The sequence below is a fragment of the Zonotrichia leucophrys genome, chromosome 4 (assembly GCF_028769735.1).
Source record: "Zonotrichia leucophrys gambelii isolate GWCS_2022_RI chromosome 4, RI_Zleu_2.0, whole genome shotgun sequence".
In the NCBI taxonomy this organism is placed as follows: Eukaryota; Metazoa; Chordata; class Aves; order Passeriformes; family Passerellidae; genus Zonotrichia; species Zonotrichia leucophrys.
This window is the reverse complement of record NC_088173.1, coordinates 35,972,771-36,000,503: the sequence shown is the minus strand read 5'-3', so window position 1 is coordinate 36,000,503 and position 27,733 is coordinate 35,972,771. Positions and strand designations below refer to the sequence as shown.

The 27,733-nt window shown below is 42.0% G+C and overlaps 1 long non-coding RNA gene across 1 annotated transcript in view; it reads left to right on the top strand.

The window, feature by feature from the left end:
• Positions 1-2,035: 2,035 nt before the first annotated feature.
• LOC135447393 (uncharacterized) overlaps positions 2,036-27,733 on the top strand; it is a 36,494-nt gene continuing 10,796 nt past the window's right edge. Inside the window, exons 1-3 of the long non-coding RNA XR_010440093.1 lie at positions 2,036-2,160; positions 24,908-26,913; positions 27,518-27,599. This is a non-coding gene — a long non-coding RNA (uncharacterized LOC135447393). The remainder of the gene's footprint in view (positions 2,161-24,907; positions 26,914-27,517; positions 27,600-27,733) is intronic.

Sequence of the window (27,733 nt, the reverse complement as noted above, 5' to 3'; positions counted from 1 at the left end):
TGTGCTGTGCAGGTTTTGTGTTTTGAAGAGCCAAGAGATATAACGAGACCTTTTCCTGTCTCTGGCATACTGCAATTATTTATTGGAAGAGAAGCAGTCAGGTATGAAATGAATGAATTTCATAAGCAACTTTTTTTAAACATGTTCTTTCAGTTCTTTTTCCCTTGAGACTTCCCACCATCCTGCGCCTGCTCTCCCCACTTGATCCGTTGTGAGAGAATTGATTTCCAAAGAAAAAAATCCCATTTTGAAAGACTTTTCTGAAATCATAACTAAATGCACGGAGACAATTTAATAGGGGGAGATGAAACTGAGACACGGGAGGTAAGAAGTTAATCGGGGATTTAGTCATATACACAAAACAGCACCAGACAGGTGGATGTAAAACAGCTCTTTGATGTCCTGCAGAGTTTGCTGTGGTGAACAACACATTCTCTGAACGTCAGCAAGGATACCTCTGTGACCATCCCAAATGTAACTGGCCACTCTTGCAGGTTATAAGATCTAGATGGCTGGAGCTGGAGAGAAATTATGCTTGTATATTCCTGCCACTCAATTGTAGAGAACCCCACTATGTTGAAGCCCACAAGATCAGCGTCAGAGGAAGATAAAAGGTATAAAACACGTAATTATTTCACAGCAGAATTCTAGAATTGTTACCCTGCTTTTTAAAGTACTGCTGGAAATAAACTTTTAGATGAGGTTTTTTTGAGGGCACCATCAGTTTTATTGCAAGGGTCTGCAAGCACAACATGAGTGTTCATACTTAAAGCATGGTGTTGAATATTTTAAACAGCAGCATTAAGGACACAAAATATCTGCAGAATTAAAAAGTGAGATGGAGCACCTCTTAGTCCCTTGTGTTTGCAGAGAAAAAATTTAGCATTTCCCTAGTCTGCAGAGATTTAGTATGGTTTCTTCTCCTGGATGGAAATGGCAGGAACTATTCCAGGGTATCCCAGAACTGCCATGGTCCCAGACAATTGCTCCAGGAGTTCAACATCATTAAAACACAGCAGCACACTCTTTGTGTCCCACTCTTTGTTTCCGCTCAGTCCAAATCCAGGACTGCAGGATAAAAAATAAAAAAAATAGAGCAAGTGTGGAGGGAGCCCTTCAAATCTGTAAATTAGTAGGAATTACTACTGGACAGTAGGTGACTTTAATGTCTGAATTCACCCAGTGGTTTAGGTCTAACTCCCATCAATTCAAAAATACTTGACAGCCTACCATTTTATTTCTTTTTTTGGGTTTGGTCTTTTTTTTTTTTTTTTCATGAATTTCTCAGCTGTGTAAGGAAGGAGTAATAGCTTTCCTTTACATTACGGGATGATGTGAGTTTAAAGATCAAAAGCTGTCAGGCTTGGTTGGGGCACTGGAAAGGACAGTGCAAGCTCACTGCACATCAACAAGTGTGGGAGCTATCAAGCTGGTTTTAGGGCAGAACTGTAAGGATCTAATCTGTGCAAGATGAGGAAAATAATTTGGATCAAGTTACTGTTCATTTACTGTTCACAGCCCAACCCAAATATTAAAGTGCGCACTTAAATGTGAGGAAGATTCTGTTAATTTTTTTTTTTTACCTTAGAGGTTAATATTTCTCCTATGGTTTCTCCTCACAGAACTGACCTTACTGTCTCAGTGCCATAACATGCCAGTTTACAGGTAACCTCAAAATGTAAAACTCATGAACATATACATTGCAGCTGCTTTTCACCTCTGACAGCCAAATCAAGCACAAAATCAGTGTAGACTTGCCCCATATGTGCCACTGAAGTCCTTCTACAGGTGTCATCACCAATCTAATTAGAAAAACCTTCCAACCTTCCTTTACCTCCTTCATGGCCATATGGAGAAGAGGCACCAGCAGAAGCCTTCAGCTGTTACAAGCACTGCTTTGGCAGCTCCAGCTGTTTTCAATACCATTGATTAGCACTTCCCTCCTGCTGAGGCCAGGCATGCACCCATTTCTTCACACACAGAGCACCCAGGGCTCTGTAACAGCTCTCAGAGAACCTCTATGAGCACAGTGAATGTGGAGGAGACTGTGATGGAATTTCCCCCAGGGCTCTGTAACAGCTCTCAGAGAACCTCTATGAGCACAGTGAATGTGGGGGAGACTGTGATGGAATTTTCCTACCTTGCAATATACTTTTGTAGGTATGTTCTTTCTCTTTTTCTCAGAAAGTAGAGGTTGGTGGGGGTTTTTTGAATGCTTTCACAGGTTCTGGGTGTTTCTGGTTTTTTTTCAAAGCATGATACACTGGCTTCTGTTAAGGCTGTTTTATTGGCATCACTGGACCTTTGAATCAGGTATGACAAATCCCCCATGATACTAAACCAAGTTGCACTGGGATAGGGAATAAGATTATATTTACTACTCTAGGCTTTGTGTCTCTTTCTCCACTAGCTTTATTTCATTGACCTCTGCACAGCTGCTCTTGATGCCTTCCCCTGTAGAAAGAGAATTACTCTCTCCCTTGAGCTTTGCAGTGCCTAAGAGATTCAGAAGCTAACTGGAAATTTTCAATATCAATTACACCTTTACTGCTGAAATACAGCTGCCTGTGAATAGTCATGGGTTTTTTACTGCTAATAGGAAAAGAATCTCTCACAGTTGTTAATTAATACTGCTCCAGATTTATCATTATTTCAACAGGATAGCCTCAGGATGGATTTAACCCCTTGCTCTTCTGGAAGCAGTTTAAATGACTTAGTCTTATTCAAGAGCATAGGATGAATTGTTGACTGGGATGTTTCAAAGGATGGGACTGCTGGTGGGGGCTGCTGCCCTGATGCCACTGAAATCCAGTAGGATTTTGGTGTGGTTCATCCCAAGATTTTGGTCTGGCTCATCCCTGAGGTCAGGCTCTGATTTTTGCAGTAATGGGCAGCAATTACCAGGCCCCCAGTAAGTTGCAGAGGTCTATCATCAGAGAGTTCTGATTGCCCTGAGCGAGAATGAATTGCATTTCTTGACCCATTAGTGATCTCTAATTTTATGCGAAATATTGCTGCCTAATTCACTTATTGAAGTTAATATTGAAAAGCTTTGCTTATGTTGAATGCTCTTCCTTTTATCATTTGCAATTAACAGTGGTGCAGTAGGGAGAAATGATAGATCAATGAAGCCTCTCTTATCTTTTAGTATCCACTTTGTGAGGTGAATTTCTATTCTCTTAGGAGGCCACAGTGTTGGGTTCATTCTGAAGATGGATGTTTTTGAGACTGCTTGGCAACTTTCTACCACTTGTATGTCAGACTTGATCACTAATTCCTGCCTCTGTCAAAGGTTAATAGAGGACTGTTATGTGTGTAATCATGTCTCACTGAGGAAAGGGGTCAAATAGGTTTATAGGGATGAATCTCTATTGATTGCCAGGAGTATTTAAAATAATTGGACTCAAGCAATCAGATTAGCCAGTTATGGTTATGAGATGGGTCTATATGGGGTAATGTACATGCTTGGTATAGATTGCAACTGATCCAGCTTAATTTGTCTTAACGTGCTGAATTTTGACTCATTTTCTTATTAAAGCTGAGACTAATTAGAGTAAGTTTTAGGTATCAGTATATAAAATCAACTAGAAATTAATAAAATAGTATTTCTCTCTGGAGAATATGTAGGGAAGTGACCCTTCACTTATAAATGAGGGAATAAACTGGGTGTTACAAGCATTAATGAAGTCAGCCCAGGATAAGAAGAGTGCAGGTGTCTCTCAGAGATACCCACAGAACATGCCTCATTCTCCTGTCCTTGCAAGTATTTTCCAGAGGGTGAAAGAAAACCCAAAAGAGCCAAAAACAAAAACAAACCAAGGAATTATGAACCTAAGTCAGAGGAACACAGTGCAAAAATAGCTTTACCACTTGGAGAGCGGAGACCAGCAGTCATATCCACCAGAGGCACCTTTTAAAAACCTACCTCCCCCTTAAGGATTCCCACATGTTTCTGTGGTCTTTTAGGAATGCTACAAGTGCAGACAGGAGGTAGGAAGACCCAAAGCTTAGGGGTTCTGCTAGCCAGGGGGCTGTTTTTACACTGTAGGAAGGAAACATCAAATATATGATTCCAAAATTTTCATGTCGAAGACCAATAATTCAGACAACCCAAAATGTGTTATTTTTGAAATCATGCCCTGTTTTCCTGATTCCAGGAGGACCAGCTTGCTGTTTTAAACATGAGCTATTCATGACTTCAAATTTCAATATAGAACTGTGCTGTTGCTGCTGGGAGACATTCAGGGTTACAGTGCTGAGGAAGCAAGCAAAACCCTCTTGCTCTGCCTTCACAAACAACACAGAAATTAATCTTTCTAAGGCTTTCAGGCAAACAGTTGAGTTGTTAACAAATCTTTCTTTTTAAATTGTCCTTAGGGATGTCAAGTTCCCCCTACTTTATAGGTTACACAGGGAAGCATTTACATTTGTGCACTTCTGATAAGCTATAGCCACTGCTGTGTAGTACAAAATGAATGCACACCTGTGCCATAACCCAAGGCATCACAAAGTGGAAAATCTTCTCAGTTAGTTAAGCTAAGGAAAAGATAAGGCAAACTTTGAGGCATTTGGAAAAATTTTTAAGCCAAATCAAAAGTCCTGTGACTTTTGTCCTGTCTTGAAAAGTGAAAGAACTGTCATAAAAGGTGAGACAATAGGTCCACCTGACCCACTATCCCAGCTGAAAAGGAAATGGGAGAAGATGAAGAACCAGACTTGAATAAAGTGGTCTCTTCCCAGCTAGTACTGTAAGAGTTAAGACCAAAAGCCAGAAGTTCTCCAGTTAAATACCCATAATTTGATGGTAGCCAGTGCTATACAAAAAAGCTGCGTTGTTGTCATGATTTTATCAAGGCTTTACTTTCATTACTGAGTGAAGTTTACTTTAAAAAAAAAAAAAAAAAAGAAAATATAGGAAAAGCTCACAAACCTGGCTGAGAGCCAGGCTCCAAGTTCATTGCTATCAAAATAAAGACACTGTGAAGCAAAGTGGACTTTTGAGTCAGGAAAGGGGAAGAACAAGCTTACTGTTGTATTATTAAATTGGCATTACCATAATCAGTCCCACTAGTATAATTTGGAGGTGAAGAGTTCACTTTTTTCCTGCCATCCCAGCGCTTCTTTTCATAGTGCAGACCCACAGAGTTAATTGTAGCATGCCATCCTTTCAAATGCATGGCTCATCAAAGGCAACTGTGGCAACCACAGGCTGCCAGCACCGGGGGGATATTCTCTGTCAGGCACTGAAAAGGTTAAGGCTGTTGACACTTAAACATTATTAATTAGGTTCTAAAAACCTTGTAGGTCATTATGCTGGAAAGCATGGGTGGAAAGTTTCTGTATCTATTGTCATGGTTATTTCAAGATTCAGAAAGTTGTTTTCACAGGCAGAAACACTTTCTTTAAGTGAAAGTTTTCATGCTGCAATAACTGGGATATCTGTGAAAAGATCTCAACAATGTCCAGAATTTCTACAAGCACAGCCCCAAATATCATCAGCCCCATGCTTACCCATAGAAATAATTGTAAAAGCTACAGTGGAATAGGGAAAATTACACTTTTAAAAGTTTGATTCTTTCTTCTTTCTGTGCCTTGAAAAATGTTTTACCAACATTTGCAGGCTACCCTCTTCACATAGTAAAGTTTTAAGTGCTGTTTATACATGTGGGTGAATAAATTAAGGGGGATGGAGGGATCTTCCCATCCGCTGGCAGATCCTCTTTATTCCTTTTCAACCTTGCTGGCCATGGGTTGCTGGGAAGAGCTGAAAATCTTCACTGGTAATTTTTCAGTGAAAGAAGTTGTCTTGCACAAGATCTCAAGTTTTTTGTCTGGGAAACAATTGAGGTCATACCTGCAGGGGCAATTAGGAATTGATTTTCAAATCACCCACAGGCAGGGGCTTGCCAGCCCTCGTTAGCATGGCTTTTTGCTGCTCTGGGTTTCAGGGTGGCTGGTTTGCCCCCATGCTCTGTCATCATCCTTGTGCTGTCTTTGGAGCTAATGAGGGAGACAGGCTGTAGAGTTACAGGGCTCAGGGTCACCAAGTCAGCCACAGGCACCTTGCAGTGCCCTTTCCAGGACATAAAGGCAGCCCTGGGGCAGGAGATGAGCTGTGCACAAACTGGTTCCTGGAGGACCGTCACTGAAGAGCCTGGGATGTGACCTGGAGCTGTGCTGAAGGGGACACCTGGCTGCGAGGCCAGGTGAGCTGAAGCTTTGCTGCAATGCTGTGGTTCTCTCTGTGTGTGCAGAGCTGCCTCTGGCAAGCACCTGTAGCGTTGGCAAGGCAGTGGTTTTTTGATTAAGCAAGACCCCTCTACTCCTTTCACAGAGCAGCTCATCAGGGAAGCATAGGGCTAAGTGACCATTGAACTGTGTAGGACCATGACACATTTTCCTATGATTTGTGTTAAGAGAGGAATGATTTAAAATCATGCCATGGCCACTTGTCTTATTCCTTCAGGGCTGGTCAAAGGTATATTCTCCAGAAGCCAATTTTCCCAGGAAAAGCTACTTTTGCCTCAGGACAATCTCAGCTGAAGTTACTGTGTCACACATTTAAGGGAATTTTAAGTGAAAGTGTATGGAACGCAGGGGTAGAGGGGCAACTTCATGAATTTTTAAAGAAAAAAAGAAAAATACCTCTCTTCTTTTTCTCTCTGAAAAAAAGAAGGTTTAAAAAAGGAGAAATTTGAAATTTATTCTGAAACTTATCCCATCAAAAGGCCTTGGTTCCTCTGAAACACCCACAGTGTTTAATATGAGTGTGTGTTATCCCTCATCCCTAGTGCTGATGCTCGTAGCACCCATTGTAGGGCAGGACCTCTGCCTGCCCAGTGCTGCTCAAAAGCAGAATAAAAGGATAGTCTCTGCTGCAAGGAGTTTAAATCCCACACTCTTATTCTTAATCTTTCTTGGTATTTTGAGTCCTGCAACAGATTTTGTGACACGGGTGCTGTCAGCTTGCTGCTGTTGAGAGTCTCTGCAGCAGGCAGGCTTTCTTTCACAATGCTGTATTAATTGCTATTATGTTTTGCTTTCTGGTTGTGGCATGTCAGTAATCTGCTACTTACAAATGTCTGCTCCCTAGGGAGAAAATAAATCACATGTATTTTTTGGAACCAATCCTGCTTCAATACTTAGGAAATGCGTTTGGTAATAATATTGGCTGTAATCCTCCTGAGAGAAATTAATTATAAACATGTAGCAAGGCAATCAGGAAGCTGCTCTTGCTGTGACATTGAGCAAAGAACACCAAAGCAAGCGGAAAGGTTGGATTGAATTAAAACTGAAGCAATGTCGTGTTCCCCTGGGTCAGGTGCGATACAGCTCTGTGTTTAGGAGCCCCTGGTGCAGGGAAAGGGGAGATGGTTTGGACAAAAGAAGGAATTGTAGCATTATGTTGTTATAACACGAGTGCTGGTGTGCCAGTCTGAAGGCAGAGACTGCTTCTGGCAAGGTGGTGGATGCTGGTCTTGAGCTGGGATGCAGACACGTGCCTGAGTGCCTGTGCCTGCTCATGAGTAAAAATTCTTGTGTGTAATGAGTAAGAGCAAAACACCTTGAGGGTTAGAATTATGTCATAATCACTCATGTGTTATTGCTCTGCCTCTTGTGTACAGCTGCCTCCTTGTCCTTGTCTTCCCATTCATCCCTGGAACCTCACAGATCTCCATCCATTCCTACCACCTTCTCTTTGCCTCTCTCCTCAAGCTTTGCCCTTCCAGGTATTTGAAGGGCTGAGTTTTGTTTTGCTTCCTCTTTGGCCTTATTCACTCAGCATTTCCCAGCACTGTAATACCAATAAAACACAAATGAATGTGGTTTTCTTGAAGCAGTTTCATTTGATGGCAAAGAAAAAAAAAATTGCTTTTATCCCTGTTTCTTTATTTGGTTTGGGTTTTTTTATTAGCAGCAGGACCTGTTCGGGTGCCTGGAATATAAGAAGTGTGTCCATATATATTGGATTAATGGGCTAAGCATGAGGGAGATGGTTAAAAGTACAGGAGAAATGCAGTTTATCCCATGACACATATTCACCCTACCCCCAGCCACCCAAGCACAAGTTATAGATCTCTGCATTAAACAGCACCACTGTTTAACTTATCACAGGCACACTTTATAGCCTGAGAAAGTGAGAGGTACAAGAGTCACTTGAAATTATAGGGGGGAAACCAAATCAGCAGCTGTGTGGTAGAATGGTTTGTTCACCCTGGAAAACCCCTGCTGCCCACTGGGGCAGGGCTGGGGAGATGGCAGCTCCAGAAGGCTTTGGCTCTGCCCCTGTATAGCTGTAAATATTTTCTGAGCTCACCAAATCTCTTTGAAATGGCTGTAATGTTCACCTTCAGGTAGTTACTGCAACTGACCTGAGTTGCTTTCTGCAGCATGCAAGCCCTCAAAAACTTCCAATTCTCTTTTTATCGGTGACTGGGTTGTTTTTATAGAGGCTGTCCAGCCATTCTTGCCCTCAGTCTTTATACAGGTCTTCTTTGCCTCCTTTCTATCTCACCTCTGAGCAATTACAGCTGTTATTTTGAAATAACTTTTTTGAGATCTGAAGTATGTAGGAGAGAAAAAAAAAAAAAACAGTTCAAAGAGAAGCAAAGAATACCAAAATCAAGATACTGCCTCTATCTTTCAAGAAATGACAACATTGCCATTTTTTCTTGTTACTTCTGAGAGATTAAAACTGAAAGCACTGATGATGCAAAGACTTGCCTGCATTTAGCTTTCTTAAGTAGTCACATCAACATAATTTGGATCGCTTCCACTCAGTGTATTTGTGTTGCTTTTAAAAGGATCATTGTCCTTCAGAAAAATCATCCCATCTTTCATAGTTCATTCTTCCAGCTATCTGTTTAGGAGGTCCCATTTTTCCTTTGAAATATATTGTAAAATGAAAATTCAAGGCTGAAATCCTCTAAGAAATGTAATTTGCTGTGGTTGAATGGCCGGCTTCTAATAAGATGACTCCTTTCATGTCTGAGGTCACTGACTTGGCAACATATGCTGTCCCTGATCTCCAGAAAGTGCCTAATGACCACGCTCCTCAGAGGCTGGAAAAAAACCCCAAGGTCTGTGCTGAAGGCACGAGAGTATAAAACTCGACACTGGTGCTGCAAGGTGCTGGTCTTCACCTTTTAAATTAGCAGAGTCCATGGATTACCAGCTCTCCCTGAAGGTCTGACACTGTCTGCCCTTTTCTATTTAAAAAGGCCTGGATACAAAGAAACCCTCTACGTGGCTGCAGTCTCCTTTGCTTTAGCTCCAAGTAACAGCACAGGGCTGAAGGCCACCAGGCAGGCTGGGCTGACAGGCATCTGGCACACAAACAGGGAGCCAGTGCTGCCAGGAGGGAGAACCAGAACATGCCAGGATGCTGGTGGGTTCATTATTATTAGTTTTGTGTCCCCATGAGCCCGCTTCCCATGAATACTTGATAAAGCCCGAGAAGGTCACTACAGCTTGTTTACTCTCCATATGGCACTTGTGCATGTCCCTGCTCCTTGTGTGTGTGCTTGGGATTTTTATCCTTTAGCCCATGGCACTCATCCAGATCCCCCTTTTTCCTTACCTGATTAATTCATGGGCAGGAGAATGAAAGGACAAGCTCTTTATTATTCATCACAGGTGAAAAGCTGTATGTACTCTGAGCAAACCTGAGGGGAAGCTTTCCTGTGTTTCCTGCGTGTATGCATCATTATGGAAGCCAATTACCCAGGAATGTGTCTCTGAACACCCTGGATGGACTGTTTACGCTTCAGTGGGTTTTGCCAGTTTAGGCACATGACTTGAGTTAGGCTGGCAACCCCCTCAAGGAGAAGCAAGCTTATTCAGCAGGGAGTAACTAGCCAGTAGAGATTAAAGAGGTTGCCTGGATGGAGTGTGTTCAGCTTGCAAAGGGAGTTTTGCTGGGATAATTGCCTCTGTGTTTGCTTTTGGCTGGAAAGAACTGGCTGTGCTCAAGTTTCCTATTTCTCTGTACCACGCAAACCAAGCTGAGATAGCTTTACTAAATTGTGCATCAGGCCAACAGCCTAGGGGGAACAAAAGCTGGGGACCTGCTGGGATGTGGCAGCTCACAGAGGTTGCTGGTTTCGGTACAAAGTGGGCAGGAAGAGCCATCCCCCTGCAGTGCCCTTGCTTCAGCCAAGGGTGTGGTGAAGCAGTTACTGTCCCTGTGAGATGGGTTTGTGTTGCCAGTGTGGCTGATAGGATAGCACAGCTCCTCCTCTGACAGCACTTGTGGGTTGGACAGGCTTAAGAGAAGGGGCTTGGATTTTGCAGTCTTGACAGCCCTTTATATACATTACATAATTTCTGTTACAGATAAGAAAAAAATGTTTTGGTATTCCTAATGTAAGTGAGGAAACTGAGATAGTGTGATGATTCACACCAGAAAAATGAGTCACTCCTCGGTCATTAAAAATTCCCTGTCTGTTCATGCAGCTGCAACACAAACTTAATGGAAACCATTTCAGTATTTCCTTGTCCTATCAGAGATGAACATCTTGAGGACCTCTGGAGTGCCAAGTTCTGCCATGTATCAAACTTTCCCTGGTTCCTCATGCTGCCAGCCTTGTTCTTTGCCTCCCTTTGGTTACCTGCAGAGAGTAATGAAGGCAAAATCTCTTTTTGCTGTCTTGGTAGATGTGATCCAGAGTTGATCAAGTGGCTGATGCCTACCTAGGCTGGCTGGTAAATCTGTCTGTGTTAAAGGGGAGAGCAGGTGAGAGCTTTCCTCTTTACACCAGATGTAACCACATCTGCATCTCTTCTCAAGGTTTTCACACATGTTTTTTGGAGAATCATGGTGCTTGGCACACTGCAGTGGGCATGCAAGAAATGTCACTGCAACCAATACCCATTACTGCCATGAATAACACTGGGAGATACAGAGATGAGAGAAACCATTTTGTGATTGCAGTTGTTTTTCTCTCCCCTTTGTCAGGTGTGTAAGGCAGAAGACACTGGATGTGGACTCTTAATAAACTCTGATAGTTTTAATAAATTTAAACATGCTCAGTAGATTTCCCATAAGGGAATTACTCACAAGGAATAAAGATGATTAATGTGAGAATTTAGCTGGACAAAACAGATGGTGCAGCAAAGCGTTTCATGTGTTTCAAAACTGCTCTTATTTGGTGCTAATGAAGAGACTGCATTCTCCTTGTGTGTTAACTCTCCATTGATCCTGCAGCAGCTTTTTGATCCCTGTCCCTCCCTTACTCCCTCTCACCAGAAATAGTGCTGTCCCCAGTCCATGCTAGCAGCTGTATGATAACCAGCCAAATAAAACAAGGTAGGCTGTAGTTTTTAATGATCACAGTGATCCACAGGGGTCCAGAAATTGAGACTTATCTTTTCTTTGCTAACCTGGCTTTAGCACTGGGCCAAAATCCCTATCAAGCTGCCTTTCTCCTAAGAGCACATTGGTAGAGGCATGTGCTGTCAGGGTTTTTTCCAGTTAATAGAGTCTCACACATGTGACTTTCCTTCAGCCACCCTTGCCTGGCAGGACACCATTGGTACAGGAGCATCAGTGGGATGGGGACCAGCATCTCTGTGACACAGCTGTGTAAGACAGTTGCAAGGGGACAATGGGGACAGCAGCTGCTCTATAAAATCAAGCTTCCCTATATGCCTGAGATGGTCTTTGTCCTTTATCCCCTGTATTAAGCCTTTCTTCCTGATGTCAATACAAGTCTTGTTATCACTTTCCAACTGATCTGGCCTGTGCCTATGCCTGCTAAAAGAAGTGCAGTGATGGCTCCTGGAGCCAGCCCTCAAATTCCCTGCCAACTCCTACAATTCCCTCCAACTCCCAGTTTGGCCCCAGGTAGCTCTGTCCAGTCCTGGCATGGAGGTTGGTGTTGCCCTGTGCAGTGACAGGCCGGAGTAATCCCACCACTCCCTTCTCCTTCCATAAGGAATCCTGCTAATCCTCTTCCACCACTGTCTGAATTGGAGCAAAGCTGAAAGGAAAAGGCAGCACTAGCAGGATCTCTCCTGCTTCCCCAAAAGTGGCCCATGAGAAGAGCTGTGTGATGGGGCTAAAGAGGCAACTCGAGGGGAGGAGTCCCCCCAGTGGATTTGGCTGGTCAAGGTGACCTTTGGGTCTCCACATCATTGACCTGATGATACAAACCAGCATTTATTGATTTTTGTGTGTGTGGGGTGCTCAGATGTGCTTGGCATGCTCTGGTCTCTGGGCAGGGAGTAAAGAATTTTGCCAGTGGTTTCAATGGGAATCAAGAGAGCAGCAAGAAGTGAAGTGCCTTTGAAAAATCTTACCTTCAGTTTACTTTTTAATGCTAACAGAGAAAAGATGTACTTCCCGTGTCAGCTAGAGTTTTGTAAAAGATGAGAGGTGATACGAAGATCAGATCTTGGGCTTTAAAAAGGCTTGGAGTTGTTTTCTTTTCTTGTTTTCATTGCCAGTTGTCCACACTGGAGAGCAATGAATTAATTTTTTCCTCAAAGTTCATGCTTTAATACTGAACTAAATAAAAAACCAATTAACTACCAGATGACTGTGACAAGGCTAGGGTTTTTTTTTCGACCAATATTTGAACACTGGAAAAAATTGTTGGAGAAAAGAATTATTCAATTCCAAAGTGTCCTCGTTTCTAGTATTTAATTAAGTGATGTTCTAAATGATAGCACATCTTTACAGCAGACTAGAGCAAGGGAAAAAGCTTTCTTCCACTCACTGCTATGAATATCTCTGCTAATTAGAAGAACAGTACTTTTATGCAACAAGTATTATCTTGTTTTGTAGAAACTCTTCCTTTTCTTGTGTCTGGTGAGAGGAGAAAGAAATGTTTGCATCAACAGGCAGAAGCACACACAGAATTTATTTTTGATTCACAAGGTTTTGGTCCACCCTCAACTCAACCCAGTTGCTTTTTATCTGAATATTTCATCATAGGTGCTGGGTTTCCTAATGTGATGATGTCCCAATATTGTTGCTTTGTGGGAGGTTTTTTGAGGTTGTTTTAAATTTGTTTGCTTGCTTTTTTTAAGATTTATTGGATGGCAGTAACACCAGGGAGAGATGGGGAAAGGGAACTCAGAGTCGGATTGCTGGTACCAGGATCACCTCTTAGACCTAAAAGTGAACCTAGAGGCATTTTAGGCAGTTGCTGGAAAACCCGACAGAGGCTCATCTATCTGCTGCTTGGTTTAATCACTCGTGCAAAAGTCCCCAGCGTTGTCATGGAATGGGGCTTGATTACATGAATGAATGACTCTTGCCTGCAGCTGCCAGTCAGCGAGGGGACACAGGCTCACCTCACCCCTCATGTACTCGTGATATCTTTTCCACAGCTACTGCATGTTACCTTTAACCAGCAGGACAATTTCCTTTGAATGTCACTTGGTCAGATGGCATTCTTCATGGTGAAGAGCCAGTGAGGGCTGAGATTGCCTGTGCAGGCAGGGAGGCAAAGGGGAGTGGGGATGCTTTCCCCAGCTCCCCTCCTACAGGGAGGGAAGAGTGCACAGGACTCTGAGAGCCCTCAGCAGCTGCTGGTAAAGGAAGAAATGAGAGTTTTGGCCAGGTGTGGGGGGCTGGTGAAGGTGACAGTGTTGTTGCATTCCTTGTGACACACTGCACAAACATGCCCATCTGAACTTTCTGCAGAGGTTTTGCAGTTGGGTCACATCTTGCCTGGTTCATCTTCTCTTGGGATTTTGGGCTAGCAGGGAAAAATGTAAACTTTTGCATCCTTATCTCAAGACTGGATTTAAAATGACTGGCAGAGGGAGAGAAGGCAATAGTCTTTTTTTCCTTGATTTTTAGGGAGGGCTGATTCTCTGAGATGTTCTCTTAGGCTGCATTCCTACCTTTTTTTCCCCAGAAATATTTGTCAAGGTCATGCAGATTATTGTCAGACTGAAGTCTAAATGAATAGTAATAATCAAAGGGATTATGTAGACAATAATCATTCTTCACTCATAGTTTACAAAAACTTTCTACTCCATGGTATAAGATCATTTTTGATTTATTTTTTTAAGTGCTAAGCAGATGCTCCGCTGTAATGAGAGGGAACAGAAGTGGAAAACACAGAGGCTCATACTTAAACAAATGAACAGATGCAAGGAGTGGAAAACAACAAGGTAAACAAATGAGTGCTTTGAGTAAACAACCTTAAATAAATAGGAAAAAACCCACAAACAATCAGCCTGCACCAGTCTGGAGCTGGTATTAATCACCTCCCCAAAATTTCCAGAATTTTTTTTTTTTTAATAGAGGTTGAAAATGGACTTTTCTGGCAAATTTGCAGCGTACCTTTGTGTGGAAATCCCTGACACTGCCCCAGTGCTGGTGCTCATCTCAGAGTCCAGACAAGGCTGCTGTAATGCTCACTGCTGCCTTCTCACCCCCGGAAGGAAACTGAGAGCTGGGGAAGGCAGGAGACATGTTCAAGGTGTAACCCAGATTCTGCAGGAGAGTCGGATTAAGGAATTAGCACCTTTTGAGTGCTCTGATGCCTCCTCCAAAATTGAAGCTTGGCTGCTGAGCTCCTGGACATGGAAACTCTCTGTAAACTCTCACCTTCCATCCTAGGAGACACACAGAATATACTTGTTATAGACCCTAGTAAATAGCTACCACAGCTGTAGTTTTCCTGGTGTCTGTTGGATATAGGGACTTACGGTATGCTCTGCACAGATGCTGACACTGGTATCAGTGCTTCTGTCGGGGTGGGCAGAGGAGCAGGAGACAGAAATGCCACTTCAAACTGGACAGGAAAGTCTAGATGAAATCTGTCTCTTGCTAGATGTCAAAAGCCCTTCTCAGTCCAAAACAGCTAGCTTGGGAGTTTTCTGTTTCCAGAGATTGACACTGGAAATTTGGATGTGACAGCTTTTCTCTGTACTCTCTACATCAGATGATGAAAATTGCTTTTCTTGTGTCTCCAGCCTCTGCTTGGTCTTTCCTTTTGTCTCTGCTTAAATGTGCATCTGCACAGAAAGGAGCTAGACCCGAGGCTTTTTTGGACCTGCTTTTCTGCAGAGCTGCTCTCCTGGCTAACAGACTCTGCTCTGTTCTCCTCTATTAAAGGGCTTTGCATAACACACAGGCAGCATTTAGGCAAAACAAGCCCCAAACACAGCTGCTGGTGCATCTGAAAAGGGGATCGGTGTTGAGCATCATGCCACCAACTCCTCTGTTTTCTTCCTCACTGCTGAGGGGAGTTGCTGTTGCTGCTGCCTGGAATCTTCCTGTGCAAACCTGGGGCCAGCCCAGCCTGGACAGACTGAGCCTGGCAGTGATGTGACCTTGGGGGATAGCTGTGGCAATGGCAGGTGGAGACAAAGGGAATGGTGACCTCCACTCGACACTGGCAGGGGACCAGCTGTTGCTAAACTCAGGGCTGCACAGCTTTTTCTGCTAGAAAACCCTTCAGTGCAGAGCACACATTGTAAGTAGCTGATGAATTTCACTCCCCGACATTTCTGCGATAAGGAAAAGATGGGCAGCACCTAATTTCTGAAAAACATTTAGACATTTTTGCAAGTGCTTACATAATTTTAACCCAGTGTCTCATTACCTGCTTTTGAACAAGGTTATTATTCATTCTTTATAAGATCTCCTCCTCTCTCCCTGTCATCATTTATCCTTCTTAATTAACAAATGGCATCAATTAAAATGTCAAATACGCTGTGCACAGAACATGCCAAAGCCACACTCTATTGTATGTTGAAATGAGAACATCCCCCCGTGGCTTGGCAGAGATGAGGATAGAAAATCCTGTCTGAAATGCAATTCAGAGCCCTGCCTGTAAGGAAGGATGGCACTTGTCTTGCACAGAGGAGCAGACCTGACAGATGCAAACCTCTCTTCTGAAAATCTACTCCTTAATTTAGATGGTTGGCTACTTGGGATGGGAAAAAGCTCATTGCTTGGCACTTATCTGAAATCAGCCTGCTGGCCCCAGGGCTGGTCAGTGCTGAATATCTGGGCTCCCAGGAGAGTCATCAGGAGCTGAGGAGGAGAGAAAAGCATTAGCAGAGCGTGATGCAAATCCCAGGTTTACATACCTATTTTAGGATAGGATGAATCACCCTCTCCTGTGGTGAGGCAGGTAGCTCTGAGGGAAATGAAGCCTGCCTGAGCCCTGAATCTCTCCTGAACACAGCATACCCCAGTGACTGCTGTGTCTAAGCAGTTAATTTTTTGACAGCTGAAATTAGCTGAGCTGTTCCACAGTGTTTAGTGTGGCATGAGGGCAGGCTGCCTCTTCATCAGGGGATTTATCAGAATGCTTAATCAAAATGTATTATAGTAAAGGGTGTTTAGAGGGCATGACCATCATTTTCTAGGAACAAATACTACTCACCCACTAGAGCCTAATGGTAAAAGCCCTTCTGCTTATTTCAGGTCCATTGTATGAGGCAAACTCTAATTTCTGCTCATGCAGATGTAGCAGAAATGCAATTTGTACAGCCCAGAGCAGGCAGGCAATGTTCTTCCCTCGAGCATTAGTCCATGATGTGACTCTAAGTGAGCCTCTTACTCCCACTTACCTGTGCCCCTGGTCTCCCTGGCAGCCTGCAGAAAAGCATTGCCACTTTGGCAGGACCTGCTGGCTGCCCATCAGGCCTTTGAATCATGGTTTTACCTGAGAGCTGAGATCAGGGGCTCAAACCCTGTTGCACTAGAGGCTATAAAAATGCACAGTAAAAAAGGACTTTGGAGAGGATTTTGGAAATAACAGTACTGTTATACAGTACTGGTAAAACTATTGATGCTTGTTCAAGGATGCACACATGTAACCCAATGCAAACTTCCAGCTGCCAGTCACAGCAACACCTTCTCCTTTGGTATGATTTTTGTGTTTTCTGTGTCTACTGCAGCTGTACCATGGTGCCAGCACTCAGAAATCCTGTAAGGAGACCTCTGTCCCTGCTCCAAACTAGGTCCCAAAGCAGAGTGCAGTTTTCCATGCCCTGGGCAGTACAAGATGACCAGAAGGAAACAGTTCCCTGTTAAAACACAAGCTGGCAGATTAAATGGCTCTTGCTTCTCTCAGCCAAAGGGCAAGCAGAACTGCAGGCCAGCATTCAGGCTTTATTACTGACTTACCAGAGGAAATCTAAAGCTCAATAATTACATTTTTTTGAAAACCGTAAGTGCAATTCATAGGCTATGCATGCACCTCAAGGGACTCCTGTGGCAGTAAGCCAAGGTCAGAGAGGCATTCTCAAGAGAAATGCTGATGGTTTATCTCAATTCAAATTTGGTAATGGCATGTGTGTGCTTGGTGGGCTGCTGCTGCTGCCTTTCTCTTCCAGACCTCCCCTTGGTCTGTGTCTCTTGCTCAGTGAAGCTTGACTCAGGTGAAGCACTAATAATACAATTCAATTCACACATAGGAAAAATAAAGCAGTGTTTATGTTTGCTGGCAGAAAATAATTCTGATGGACAACTCCTGCATCTGTTTATTTCTTAAGCCATGCACACACTTAACCCATTTCCAGTAGGTGAAAGCCCAGGATTTAGGAAATCTCCTTTGTTTGTTTGGTTAATTCATTTGATAAAAGCTTTGTTCAAGAAGGCATCTCCACTCAGCAAAATGCCAAAGTTTATACTTAAATTCAAGCAAATGCAGAAATCCTGCTGAATAGCAAGATTTGTTAGGTGTGTAATGGTTGCTTTGTGCTTAAATATTTAGCTAACTAGAGTGGTATTAAATAGATGCTGGCGTGACTTTCTTGAATGGAAATCTGAGTGGGTACTGCAGTAGGAAAACATCCCAAATCTGGGCTGATAAGCTGTCTGGAGCACTGGGTGGGTGCAGCTGTCTGTCTGTGAATGGCTTCTGGTCTGTATTAGGGAGGGACTGATACGCTGCAGATGACAATTTGCCAGTTGGGGTGACTCAAAGCCTTTTTTTCTGCAGGATGTTAAAAACAGATTGGAAACAACAGCATGGGGTAAAAAAACCTTCAAAGATTAACACATGTAGTTGCGGGCTCTAAAGTCACTGCTGCCAGTGAGAAAAGAGGTTTTAGAGCTTCAACATCTGCTCAGTCCTCGTTAGTAGTTATGCTAAAAATTATTAGGAAAAGTGAATAGAAAATCCCCCCAGGCTGCTGTTTAAATACATGGTGTTTTTACATCTTGAGTGCTGCATGAAATTTGTTTGTCTAGCTCAAAAATGATCTAGCAGATCTGGGCAACCTCCAAAGCAAGGCAAGAAGGAATTTCAGTAGTGTGGAACAGCTTTCTCTAAGGGGTGATTAAATGGTCCAAGGCTGCTTGGTGTGGGGGAGAAAAAAAAAAAGGTGTCTGGGGGAAAACACATGGGAAAATTCTAGAAGTAGTTTGGTGGAGAGGGGAAAGTTGGTTGGTCTTATAACTCAGGAGTCCAGAACATCAAATGAGGTTATAGAGTAGTAGATTTGGTACAAACAAAAGAAACCTTTGGATTTTTTTCCTGTAAATTATGTTGCCAAAGTCACTGCCAAAATGGAGTGAGATCTTGAGCTGTCTTTCAAGCTGGGGAGCAACAACTAAAGTTTTCAGACGGGAGGATCCTCTAACAGAAAAGGGCACAAAAATGTCCTGAACCACCTAGGAAAGTTTTCACCTTTTCCAGTTAGCAAATTAAGCTCTTGCTGCCACAGAAAGGGACTCTTGTGATTTTATCCAAGGATTTAGGAACCCCCTATTAAAACTAGTTAGCATTTTCCTAACCTGCTCTTCTGATTGGAGATCTGTTATTCACAGACATGAACCATCTTCTGAATTGCCAGTCTTAATTTATTCATTACTTAGGTCCACGTATTTGCTCTTGTACCAGCCTTAACCCTCAGCATGAGAGGCTTTTCCTTCTCCCCTGGTGTTTATTGCCCTCATATATTTTGTAAAATTACAGAAAAACAGCATTGCAGGGAAACATTCATGGTTAAGTAGTCCTTACCCTCACTTCAAAGCCAATCTTGTCATCCTGATAAAATTCCTGATTGATATTTGCGTAACCCATTTATGAGGACATTGAGCAGAGAAAACATCCACATTTTACTTGGCAGATGCATGCTGGTGTTTTGCTTCTCCACCTTTGCATTCAGGAACCGAAAATGTACTGCTTCATTTTTAACTTCAAAGGGGAGAATTAAAAGCGCATGTGGAAGAATGAAAAAGCTTACTCTCTAGCCATCCAGGCAAACCAGAAAGGAATAAATACATAAAAGGAACAGTCAAAAGGGTCAAATTCTTGGATTACAGAATAATGCTTTAAGTAGAAGCTCAGAGTAACTGTGTGTTACCCATGAGGAAAAAAAATTTAAACGGATTACAGTCAAACAGTGCAGTAAAAAAACCCACTGAGGAAAGCTAGAAATTATGTTTCAATGCTCAATGTATACACACAAAAAGACATGCCCAAATTCTGGAAAGTTAAATGCTAAACCCTAAGAAGAAGAGCCATGGAGGAAATAAAAAAGGAGGAGATGGGGTTGGGTGTGGAGCTGAGCCTGCTAAATGCACTTTCCACCTCCTACATACATCAGAAAAAGGGATGTTGTTGTCAGTACTGAAGGATAATAAATGATTGAGGCACAGTCAGGGGCAACCAGAGAGGATCAGACTATGTAATAAAAAGGCATCAAAAAAATTCATTTTGAGTAAAGTGAGAGAGATTTCTCATATTGCAACATCTCTTTCTGGGGTGCTTTTTTGACAATCTAAATCTAATTAAATTACTGATGGAAAAGGTTTCCAAGTAAATTATCAGGAAGAATAGTAACCAATTGCAAAAGCTAGCTAATATTCACACAAGAGGTGTCAAGGAATGTAAGTATGAAAGTGTTGACCCACCAGCTCTGTTCTTTTCATGTACTCTTTAAATAGCTCTTGGTACCATAGGGATGGAAAGTGGTAAATATAACAAATATTTTTGAAGTAAAAGTCTTGGAGCATCTGGTGTAAACTGTAATTAGGAATGGAATGAGTAGGCATTTGGATAAATTAATCCAGTTAGGAAAAAAAACAACTATGCAGTTCTTTTTATAAAAAGAAATCATTACTATACAAATCTATTGAAGCTGTCTGCTATGTATATATTAATATCAATACAAAGTACCAGATTTCTTTATAATCTTTTGACAGAGATTCTCTGGCCAGTCTTTTAAAGATATCAGGGGTTGAGAAAAAAGGTTAGTTAATTTGTTTATCTTGTTCCTATCTATTAATTGTTTGCAATTCATTTATTCCAAATACATTTTTTTCTCTTAAAAGATAAATAACAAAGTGAAGAGGTAATGGCAGTCTATACAATGCTCCTAAACCATGAACCTGGCATGTTCTGCGTAGTCATAGGTGATTGCAAAAGGAGTGATTAGGAAACAATAAAATTTCCTGGTATTTTCATGCTAATCCAGAAACACAAATCTAAACTTGCCATTGAAATGTTGAAGCCATTAAGTGACTGGCTGATAAAACAGCAGACAGAATCCAGTGTCAATAAATGCAATGTAATACAATGGAGAATGGTGCTAAGTATGTGTACATAATAAGGGGCTTAGGTGAAATGTTTTCCAGGAAAAAGAGGTTGAAATTATAGTGAGTTCAATGAAAACAACAGCCAAAACTTTTTTTCACCTCCCCTCTCTCACTGAAAGAAATGTTACAATATTTTTTTAAGAAGACTGTAGATCCTGCTAGGTCTCAAGTCCTTCCTCCAGTATGCTCCCTGTTGTAAGAGTGCAGACCCATGGTATGGCAGTGCCTTTATGTCTGGGACAACTCTGCATTTTCCTAATGCAAAATGCTGAGCTCTTCAATTTAATTGACTTCCACATCTACTTTCCCTAGTTTATCAAAATTTTCCAGTCCAGATCTGGCCACAGAAAACTGTAGATGTCAAAGTGAGACACTCCATCTGGGCAGTGGAAGTAATTAACTGCAGGGAGAGACTGCCCAAAGGTGACAGCAAACCATCCCTCACATCAACTTTTTGAGCGGGATCAAACTCCTCTGCTCTGAGGTCAGTGCTGGTTCAGAAGCAGGACTTTGGGCTTGACACTGGCTGAACTCCTGAGCTCCACAGTCCCCACCTCAGCTCTCCCAGCGCCTCTTTCCTCACCATCGTCTCTACTGTACATGCACTTCTCCCCCAACAAAACGCTGCTCGAACCGTATTGCATTTACTAATTAGGATAGCAGTTACTAATTAAGTTTAAATTCCAATGTACCAATCAAATTTTATTTCCTAATTGTGCTACATTATCACTAATTAGAATAGCAGTTTTTACTTAATGGATTATATTTAAATTAAGATGTCTCCATCCAATGTTTTTTCCTACTTACATTTGAACTAATTGGTACTGCAATTATTTAGTTACATTGAAATTGAAAATATATCAGGCTGGTAGGGAATCATATGGTAGTTTGCTTATGTCTGTGTGATACTAGTAGGAATGATTAAGATATAGTCCAGTTAATTAGTTCTGGAATCAAAATAATTTCCAAAATGTTTGAATAAGAAGTGAATGTATGCTAGTCCCTTGCCACAGCATTAAGGAGGAGCTTATTATGGGCTCCTCCTTAGTAAAAATCTAACATGGTTATGGGTACTAATCAGCTCAGATTCTAACTGCAAATATGTGGGCTCAGCTTCCAGTGGGTATTTAAATATATACCTGTATTTAGGCATGTCTTTACTGGTCATCTCACATTTCTGAGTCAGTCTTTCGATTCCTACTTATCAGCACTTTATTGATTCTGAGATGCTGTGATTTAAGGTTGGAAGGGGCCGCTGGAGGTCATCTGGTCCAACCTCCCTGATACACATCACAATCCAGAAGAGAGGCTTATTACCAAACTACCTAGAGCACAGAGAGGGAATCATCACTAAAGGAGTTGTGACTCTTGCTGTCTGCGGATTGTGACCTTAAAGCAGCATGTGAGGTATTGCATTTCAGATTGCAGCAAATGCCATGAGCTGGGGGTTTTAGTGCCCCAGCCCTTCAGAGAAGCACGGCATGCAAGCTGCAGGCCACGCTTGTCCTTCCTGAGTGCCAGCTGGCCCTCACTGCTAACAACACCTGAGCTCAACAAGAGTAAGGGCCTCTGTTCTTGTAAGCACTGCACGTGAGGGGAAGAACTACAGCCTTGGAAAATTCCTGTGTACTTTCCTTTTAGTGCCATTGTAAGCCTAAAGAGGAATGGGGTGGCTTCTTATGGAAACCCTGCCTTCTGTTTTTTGTAATCCAACATGTAAATATTGACTTTTTGAAAGCAGCCAGGCAGTTTTGTAACAGCATCATGGCAGAAGAGAATACCTGGGAAGAGAAGTCTAGAGTGACTTACTACCAATTTCAGAATTGCAATATTATTAAGAGCAGGTGAGGATGGGCATAATGACTCAACTGATCTATAACAGGTTAACAACCTTCCTCAGAATAGGTGATGTTAAAGAGAAACCAGCTACATAAAATGAATAAATAAATACATGAGGTAAAATGAAGGTTAAATTAGAAGGAGAGGTTACAGGTACTTCACAGGTAGAAGGTCCCATTAAAACCTATCATTAAATGCAAAGTTTGGTATCCCTGAGGTTTTAGAAATATTTCAGCAATATCAGCTCATCTCACTTCCCCACCCTAAGGGAAGGTAAATTTCAAAAAAAGGTATTCAGCAATACCTTCCTCTTCCTCTCAACCTATACTTTCTGGGCTTTACAGAAGCAGACTGGAACTCCAGAGAAATCCATTAAGAGAAATCCATTCCTTTCAAAAAGCCTGCACCATGCAAGGATAAATGCAGAAGAAAAGATAGCAGAAAGTCAGATTTTCCTCATATGAAAAAAAATGGAGTTTTGAAAGTCCTGTAACAGCCAATGTCATCAAAAGCTCCTGGTGTATTGAAAAAGAACAGAAAATGTCAATGGAAAACTACTTAATAGAGGCAGAAGGATCAGTTTGAGAGGTAGGAGATGATAAGCTAAGCTAGCAATGTATGTTTGAGAGACTGATTGTGTCCTTCATTGTAATGCAGCTATAGACATGAAGGCAGATGCTGTATGATTATTCTTTAACAGTGAACTATGAGGGGATTTTATCCATTTTATTTCTAATTTACTCTGACTTTGTACAACCGTGGTACTCCAAGCTCTGCTCCAGCATGCTAAGGACTCCTGTCTGTACAACGTGAACAAATGATGAAAGACCTGGGCTGTATTTTTCCATTTGTGTTACTTATTTTAAGGCAGAACGTGAAGTCTTTTTCCCAACAAATCTGGATGGCTTTTAGAGTGTAGCTGCTTTTGACTGAAATAGGGAACCCAGCTGAGAGTCACGGCCAGGCAAATTTCTGAGTTGGGTCAGCTCCAAATTGAAATTACAAATCTGCCACTGGGTGAATACCCAAGGGATGTGGGCTACTCATACTTAATATAATATACACTCCACCCTCAAAATATCTGTGTTTCACCTTCTGGCTAAATAAGTAACAGAAATAGAGGGACACCTTGGGTTAGGTACACAACTGGTGAAATTGCATGGAGATATCCTGATTTACTGCAGTGGCACCTGTGCTGTACCAAAGAAATTGTTTCATGGTCTGCAATTCAATAGCCACCTTTGATGCTTACAGGAGGTGCCCTCAGCCAAACTATATGGGGACCAGTAGGAACATTTCTGATTGAGTTAGTTGCTGTGAGAATATGATGTATGCCACATCATAACTTTTTTGAGCTATGTATTGCTTTTAGTGATGTTTCCACATATTTGTTTTCTTAAACTCATGGGGTTCAGCACACCATGGATGAAAAAAAAAGAAGCAGGTTCATACCCTTACCCTCTGAGCTGCAGTCATCCAAAGAGAAAAATTGCCCTGATTCAGACTAAAGAATAGAGAGAAGACTTAGATGAATGCTGTAGCTATAAGGCTGCATGCAGGAAGAGCTTAAATTTTGTTTAGTGTGAAGGTGAGGGAACCCACAATGATGGGATTCCATTTTTACAAAAGTTACCTGGTGGGCAGTATGGTCATGCTCCACACTATGGCTCAAGACCTTCAGACCTACCATGAAATGTCTACAAGCTTCCTGTCTGGTCAGGTTTATATTCAAAGCATTATCTAAATTTAGTGTACAATAGTGCTCATGCTTTCTTGTATAAAAGCATGGAAGGGACAGCTGAGCATAAATGGCATGAAATCAGTAGGGAAGCCTTACTGTTAGCAGCTCTGTGTGCAAAATCTGAACTTTAATGTACTATTTTTGTTCTCAGTAATTTAAAAAGTTAAAGAAAATTATACAAAGCACTGTGCGTGTGTGTAACTATGATAACTATGGCAAACTAGTTAGCAAAACTGAGGAGCTGGTGTCTAAGCTGGACAGACTGAGTTTACACCAAATTTTATTTAACTGTAATTCTGGTAGAGAATTATCTACTGATCCTTCTGTGAAATTCTTCAGCACAGCCCTCACCCCACACAGATGGGAATTCATTTGCTAAAAGGACAGTTGGCAGCAAAGACCATCCTGATCTTTGTGGGCTATGTCTCTTCAGGAGACAGTATTATGGCAAACACTCCCTCTGTGCTGAGACATTTAAACAGTCTTCCCGGCAATGTTAAAAATGTAAGGTGTGCATGATTATGAACTATAACTATACAATGACTTTCATATTTAAAAAGCAGCAGAATGTTTTCCAGCTGTGGCCAGTAAAGTGTCAGAGTACGATATTACTCTCAGCATTCATTTCTGAAGGCAAAACTATTCCTGCTTCCCTCGCTCCCTCTCTGATTTGTTCTCCTCCTCACCTGTTGGCCTCTGTTGTTTGAGGCAAGTCTTCATTATTCATTAGCTTCTGAAACTGACTGAGAAATCCAGGCCCAGAAAGTGGTCCTGCACTAGTAAAATTTCTCCCATTTCTTTCACAGGGACAGCATGTTCATAGGTATAATCCAGATAAAAATCTCCTGCAGTCCAGATAATCTCCAGTGCAGTTTTGCTGAAGATAAGAGAAATATTCCTCATAGGAATGCAGCAAATACCTGCCAACTTTCTGACTGAGCAGAAGGTCATAAAGCAAGTATAAATCAGAAAAGCAGAGGCATATATAAACATTAGAATGAGAGGTGAGAATTAAAAGCAGCTTTTTGTACATATGGGAGTGGAAAACAGCTGAATAAAACAAACTCAACGTTAATGCCAGTGTGGTTTTCTGTCTAAAATGCAAAGCCATGTGTGTGGAGCGAAAGAAAATGGCTGCACTGATTTCCAGAGCTGGAAGAAAAGCCAGAAGGAAAAGGAAAGGAAGATGAATTGGGAGCAGCAACTACTGGATGCTGCCAGGATCTCTGAGACCATAAAGAATGTGAGAAGATGTGGGACAAGAACAAGAGTACATTATGATGTGTTTGCCTTCAGTGAATATTCAAAGTAAATTGAAATTCACCCAGTGACACAGTCTTGTCACAGACGGGTCAATACTTTTGCTGTCATGGATAACAGATGTTCTGCCCAAAGGGGCCAGGAGCCATCTGCTTATGTCCTGATCTACAATGCTCCACAACCTGAGAGAACAATGAACCTGGGAGCCTAAAATGTTGCCTCTCTTGTCATTTAAAAGTCTGACAAAACTTCCCCTGGCAAGAGCAATTTCTCTGGGCTTCTCAATCCACTACTTGGTTGTAGCTGCCTTTCTGTAGATTAGTCTTTATTCTTGTCTTTATTTGTCTTTATTCTTGCTTTCTGCTGCTGAAGGCTTTTTCTTCCTCACACCTGGTTTATCTGTGTTATTTTGGACTCAGTTATATTTTGTTCTCTGTGGTTTCCCTTTAACAAGAGTGTTTCTTTGCCTTGCTCCTTGCTTGATGATTTTGAAGATCCCTGACCATTCCTGACCACTGGACACCCTCAGGCCATCCTTATTGCTCAGACTTCTGGCCTTAGCTGCACCTTGGTCAAGTTATTGGATTTTCTTCTGGGTTAGAAGGTCCTCACTCAGCTGCAATCTCTCCATCTACCCTACTGATCCTTATCCCATAACTCCAGAAGCCATATCAACTTAAATGGGTCAAAAGAAGAGAGCAGCGAAACGAGAGGCATCTGCAGTAGTTGGAAATTAGATGAAAGGCCCCCAAGATCCAGGAAGATGCATTCCGTATCCTTTCTAGCTGTCAGTTCTGGCAAGTAGTTTGTGTAACTAAGTCTCAGCAACCAAAAAAAAAAAAAAAGAGCATCTTTTTTTTATGTCATCCAGCCCTTGTTAATGTAATACGTGTGCCTTGAGTATTATGATTATTTATTATTGAACTGAGGGAAACATTGTGTGAGTCTGTCAGACTTGCAGGAATAGCTTGCACTCTTGCACATGCCTTTCCCTTATGTACAGTTTGGCACCTTTGAGTGCATTGTTTTTGTCTGTGCTTACTTTAAACTGAGAAGCTTGAAGAAATGCAGTAACAGTCACGGGGGAAAAGGGAAACCAGTTATTTATAGCCTTGAGCAGTTCAGCTTTCAGGATGGTTATGAGCTTTTTAGTGGGAAGCAGTGCCCTAATTCTGAATGCTTTAGGATGTCCTGCACTTGACACATCAGGGCTGCTCTTAGCCCAGTCTCCCCCATGCCACCAGGGCTGTCTTTGCAAGGAGGTTTGTGCTCAGAACAGATGTGTGGGCTACTAGTCTGGGCTCAGGCATCACTGGATGTACCTAGGCACCAACCAAGACCCATCTGGGTGCCTCAGCACAGCTGGCTACTCAATGTGGTGTCAGGATAGAGAGCCCATGAGGAGGAGAGCACCTTCTCCTCCATCTGGATGGACAAGATGATCTGCAGAGTGCAGAAGGGCTTGCCTGAAGGTGTCTGTTCTGGGGACATTTGCAGATATGACACTTGTCTGAGATGGTACAGGGCTACATCATGCTGCCAAAAGTTACAGGTAACTTTCGAGCTTTAAAAAGAAGGTATTTGTCATGTGAGAGAATGTGTGGAGACTTTGTAACAACTGGTCATTAATTCTGTCAGGTTGTTTAAGTTCTAGCCATCAGGATTTTTCCTACTTTTTCTGTCTTATTTCCCCTTCCAGCACAAATTTGTCTTTTTTTTTTTTTAATGAGAAATGTTTTTCTAGCATGCTCCACACATGTGCACCGAATGGGAATTAGTGTTCAACTGATCCTGTTAGCACTTTGAAGAAATGCTGATCCTGACAGACACTTTGATGTGCTAAACTAAATCCCAGTGGGCACAGGTACCAAGAGGAGCCCTGCAAAAACACAACAAGCAGGCTGTTTTTCATAATTGGCCAGATTTTTTTTTATTGTAATACATCAATATTTTATTAGCAATAAGTATTTCCTCTGATCTCACTCTTGCTTCACAAGACTGAAAACAAAGGCAGGTTGGGATCTGTCAAAGTTCACTGGGCTAGTCTCAATCTCTTTTTGAACTCAAGAATATAAAGCCCTCTATCACCAGGAGGAGGTAAGTTATGCCAACAGTAATCTCTTTTTTTTTTTTTTTTTGCATTCTATTTCTTATAGGTACCAGAACAATGTAGGAGGACATGGAGCTGCATTCTGCCAGAGGGTAACAGTTGTGACTTAATTTCACCATGCCGAAAAGGTTGGGTCAATAAAATATTTGAGAGTAATGACAAATCAGCATGTGAAAGAACTTTTAACAGCATAGTGGAGTGAAAGTTGGTTTTGCCTTTTAACACTTATTAACTAACTCCTCATTAGTCACAAATTATAGTC